This window comes from Octopus bimaculoides, chromosome 11 (genome assembly GCF_001194135.2).
Source record: "Octopus bimaculoides isolate UCB-OBI-ISO-001 chromosome 11, ASM119413v2, whole genome shotgun sequence".
In the NCBI taxonomy this organism is placed as follows: Eukaryota; Metazoa; Mollusca; class Cephalopoda; order Octopoda; family Octopodidae; genus Octopus; species Octopus bimaculoides.
In genome coordinates, this window is record NC_068991.1 from 77336496 (window position 1) to 77342150 (window position 5655).

General features: G+C 34.2%; 1 long non-coding RNA gene across 2 annotated transcripts in view; it reads left to right on the top strand.

The window, feature by feature from the left end:
• LOC106867980 (uncharacterized) overlaps positions 1 to 5655 on the top strand; it is a 637828-nt gene that overhangs the window by 361748 nt on the left and 270425 nt on the right. The window lies entirely within an intron of this gene.

A 5655-nucleotide genomic window follows, 5' to 3' on the forward strand; every position in this document is an offset into this window, starting at 1 on the left:
ATATATACATGTGTGTGTTGATATATATGTATATACACTTACATATATATGTAGATTTGATAACATGACTGCAGATACACAAACACAGAGGAATAGGGAGAGAAGGTGGGAGATAAGATTAGCTTTCAGGAATGGCCAGAATTGAAGGCAAAATGTGTAGTAGTCTATGACAAGAGAGTAAGGAAGTGGAGAAGAGAGTTGAAGATATGAAATAGAAGAGTGAGAAACTGCAGCAGATACAAGAACTGAAGTTATATGTATAGACATGCATAAAACAACAGACATGCGCACATATATTTGTTGATTTTTTTTTTTTTTTAATCTTGAAACAATGTCACCACTTCTTAGAGAATCTTTTCTAAAATTTTCAAAGTTTGAGCACAAATTCAAAATCATCTCAAAATAATGCATAAAAAAAAATTCATAAGTCTGATGCCCACTGGCATGGAAGCTAAAATAGGATTCAAGAAAAGTTATATTGGAAAACCTATAGTTGTAAAAGAGTGGTAGTAGAGTAGGAATGTTAGTGTGAGGTACAGAAATGTCAGTTCATGATGATGATGAACTCACTCACTTTCTTTTACTTTCAGTTTTCTTCAGTTTTTTTCTCTCTCCTTCTTATTCAATCATACACAGACACACACAAAACCTCACCCACTCTCTCTCTCTCTCTCTCTCTCTCTCTCTTGTCTCTCTAGGGTAACAATGGATAAGTACTATTTAGAGAAATACCATGGTTAGTTAAATTCCTCATTTAAAATTGTATCTCCAAAATGTTACTGCATGCTTTCGAATTCTATGGGAAGTAGGAAATAATTTGTTCTTTAACTGTTTCTTTTTTAAATTGTTTATATTTAAAAATACACACATACACTGTCACACGCATTCATACTTTGTGTGTATGTGTGTGTGTGTGTGTGCATGTGTGTGTGTGCATGTGCATGTGTGTGAGTGCACATGTGGGCACAGTCTTAATATATTAATTTAATCCCTTCACAAACCTCTGGAGTTCATGGGGCCATTAATTCCCTTTGTAATTTTTTTTGTTACCTATTCTCTCTAACTTTCTCTTTTGCTCTTACACACGCGTGTGCACGCACACACACACACACACACACACACACACACATGCAGACACCTTTTCAACGTACTATTTTTTCTTTATTTTTTAAAATCCTGCTGTTGTTATTACACAATATAGGGCAGCAAACTGACAGAATCTGAGTTCAAATTCTATCAATGTCGACTTTACCTTTCATCCTTTTAGGGTCAACAAAATAAGTACCAGATGAACACTGGGGTCGATGCAACTGATTTACCCCCTCCCCCCAAATTGCTGGCCTTGTGCCAAACTTTGAAACCGTTAGAGTGCAATATCAATTCTAAGTAAAGCACGAAATAGAGGAAATAATCAATTTTAAGATATCCTTACAGAGCCATATTTTTCTTGTCAACTCATTAATTATCTTAAAATTTAGTAAATTCATTATGAATTTGCCTCTTCTTTTAATTATATTAGGAATTACCCCTAATATTACGTCTCCATGTAGCCTTCTTCTAAACTTACATCTAGCTTAAATGCTGCATGTTGATTGGTTGTTTCCTTCATGATGTCATATAGCACAAGGGTGGTTTATTTCTTGTTCCTGTTTCATAGTTTTTAATAATTCTCTTTGAAAAGGTGACTCATTTTTTTTCTTATTGTTTCTTATGTTTTTTTGTTTAGTTCTGTTAATGACTTCCAGACTAATTTCTGTTTACATCAATCTTCCAAAATGTGTACAAGTTTTGAACCTACTTGCAAATGTACGCCCATGCAATTTATATATAAATTATGCATAAATTGATGCAATCTGCATGGGAATTGTCTTCCAATGTTATATATGTACATACTTACATCTATGTTAATAGTAATCCAATTACGTGATGTATTTGTGTGGGAGAATTAGTGTTTGAGAGAAGCAAAGGGAGATTGAAGAAGAGAGAGAGAGAGAGAGAGAGAGGAAGAGAAAATGAAAGTATTGATTATAAACTAACATTACAAGTCTCATAGCCAGTCATTTATAGTTTCAAATATTGCTAAAAGTGATAATACATTTTGTGTTTTGTTAAGGCAAAATTATGCTTCATGAACTGAGATATGTGGGCCACCAGATAACTTATTCTGGTTGCTGTACTCAGTCAATCCGAAGAGAAAAGAAGACATAGCAGTCTTTCAAATAGGAACAAGTGAAGACATGATCTGCTTTATGACGACAAGGTAATTTGTTGAGTTTACTTAATTGTGAGCAAGTCTGGTCATCAATGGAGAACAAAAGATTTCCACTGTTTGTAGAAATGAGAGGGAGAGAGTGAGATGGGGTGGGCGGAGTGTGAGAGCTCATGGCATAGGTTGGGGAAGAAAAAAAGATGTGTTCCTGGGTATTTGAGTGTCATCAAATAATTAGTCCTCTATAAATTAGGGAGTTTGATTAAGGGACTGACTTCAATCAGCATAACTCTGTAAGTTGTTTAGCCCCGTATCAATTCTGATGAAGCAAAATCATGATCAAAGACACTCCAGTTATGACCCCATGTCTTTTTTCTTCATACAGGCATCCAGGATTGAATGCGTCCTTCTTATTATCAATAATGTCACTTGTGATTTGAGACATTTGGCTACTGTATCAGGCAGATTGAGCAGCAACATTTAGGATGCCTCATTAGCTTACTTTTAAGCTGTCGTTTATGGAGATAAATGATAAAGATCTGACAAAACTATTATGTATTATTACAAAGTATCTTCAAAAGTTATTCCTATTTGGGTCAAATTTTCAAGATAGAATATGATCAGTGCTGAGAAAAGATGCAAAGCAGGAAATATGTGGCAAAGATTGTTTGCCAGCATAACATGGCAGTCCTGGTTTAAGACTAATGTTGCTGTAATTTAGCCCCAGGAGACATCGTCTTCAGTTGGCTATACAACATGATCTGTGTCCTTATATTTTCGAATAAGGGAATGTAGCACCCCCACTCAGCTCAAAACAATATTTGTGTATCGTGATTTCTGGGTTATTTCCCTTCATCAGCACCGAATAATTGTTCGGTTAGAGGTGGTGCTGCCAAATTCCCGTTCGAAATATATAGTTTTCACAATGACAACTAGTAACTGATTTATAAATTAGAAGTCATCCAAATCGTCCAACTCATGCTAGCATGGAAAGCGGACGTTAAACGATGATGATGATGATGAAAATTACTATTTTTAAATATGTTTCTTTGAATATTCTGCATTGCCATAGACAGGGCGCAGTGGATTAAGCTGCCATGAAGAAATGGTGTGTCCATCTGAAGATGTCACCTGAGATAGTCAGGTACCTTGTTTAGAGAAGGATGTATCCTTTATCTGGTTAATATCATGAGTTAAGCTCTGACTTTTGAAAGACACCAGTACTTAAGGAATATTAAGTTATTTTCTTGAGAAGAGATGTTATTGAGGTTTTGAGTGGTTGCTAGTGAAATCAGATCTAGAATGAAACAAGCTAGTGTCTTGTAGAGTCAGTTCTGGTAATGGTAGAACTGTCTGATATTTGGAGCAAGAGTAGAATGTTTATATGTTTTATAAATATCAAAAAGACATTTTGGATTAACAACTGGATGTGATTTTTTTATCAGTCCTTCTAATAAAGGGACAAAAAAAAAAGCAAGAAAAAAAAAGCTCATCTATTCCTTGAAATATTCTGTAAAAGGTAAAAAGGAAGAGATCCCGGTTTGCCTGAGAAAAGGGGTCCATCTTGATGTTGAAGTCTTGATGCAGAGTTAGCGAAGTCTGAATTGCATGCTGATGGTTTGCATGCTGACCTCTCTCATTGGATTGCATAAGGACAGAAGCATGGCTGACAAATCTCAGCTGTTTGATAGAAATGTGGTGAGAGAAAAAAAAAAAGTCTTGTTCAATCATAAATATTTATTGTTAGGTTTTGAAAATGTTGTTTTACCTATCCAATTTCAGTCGTGTTCTGCTTATTAATGAAAAGGTTGTTCTCGGTACTTCTTCACTTCCGGGGAAACTGTCAGTTGAAACAGTTGATATTTCTTGCAATAAGTTTTCCATGTTCTCAATATAAAAATATGCTGCTTTCAACCTACGACAAATAGCTTGAATCAGTTAACAGTTAAATGAAGGTCTGGAGAAAGTTATACATGCTATCTTTGGCTTTTTACATTCTGAGTTCAGATCTTGTCATGGTCAACTTTGCCTTCCATCTTTTTGGAGTCAATAAAATAAAGTACGTCTCAAGTACTGCGGTTGGTGTAATTGATTAACCCCTCCTTGTGGCAGAATTTGTAAGTTGACAAAATCAGACGAAATACTTTGCAGCATTTTATCTGGCCCTTTACAAATTTTGAATTGAAATTACATTGAGATCGAATCTGCTTTTCATCTTCTCAAGGACAAGATCTGGGGTTGGTGTTAGCAATTATCCCCACTTCCCTGGACTTGCTGGCCTTGTGCCAAAATTTAAAACCATTATCATTGTTGTTGTTGTTGTTGTTGTTGTTATCATTACTATTATTCGGAAGTATTTGGTTCATATTCTATTTCTTTAAACTCTGTGCTTTGCTGAGAAGGTCTAATAAGGCTGAAACATCTCCAGCCAAAGTTGTCTGTCATACTAGACAAAAGAATTAAACTAATATTAGCTAATAATGTTTTTTCTTCACTACATAATTATTTCTGATTAGATATTTAATGCTCATTGCATGAAATATGTTAACACAAATACACTTTGCTTTTACTGGACCAGTTTAATCAGGACTGTAAGCAACGGAGGAGCAGAAAACAGCAAAACATTGAACAAATACTTGATAGTATATTAGATTTCTCTCAGTATTCAATGTTCAAATCACTCCAGAGTTTAACTTGCCTGTCATCTTCCAGGGTTTTGGTCAAGTAAACACCACTATTGTATTGATTCTGATTCAATGAATCATTTTGCCTTTTCTACAAACATGTAACTTTGTACCAATGTGAAGTGGTGTTTTCATTAGTGGATGAGGTGGGGGCGTAGAACATATCAAAGCAAGACCACAACATGGCTTCAGTCTTTGGTTCAAGTAATCGCACATCATTTATAAAACCAATATGTTTTAAACATTATGAATATACCATGATTCTATTAATCCATTCACTAACAATATAGAGACTTGTGTCCACTAAAGAATAATTCCTTATTCTTTTTATTATTTACCATAAACTACATCTGCATCGATTTTAACTATTATACTCCAAAAGAATAATAATAAAAAATAACTGTTTTCCTTTTAAGTAATATTTGCAATCACTGCAATCAATTTAAATATTCATATAATATTTGTATATTTAAACTAAAACCAATCACATAAAGATCTCTATGTAATGATATATATATAAAAAAAATCTTGCAGGTATAATAACTGCAGAATCCATCAACCAATCAGTGGTGGACAAATTTATTAGCCAATCAGCAGTTGGCAAATTTCACTTAGCAATCAATAACATTATAGGTATAGAGCTCAAGGGATTTATGGAAAATGGCCAATAATATCTTTGTGTGTGTGTGTGTGTGCCACAAAAGTAGTAAAAGAACTCAAAATGCTTAAACTAATAAAATGAAATAATATATATATATATAT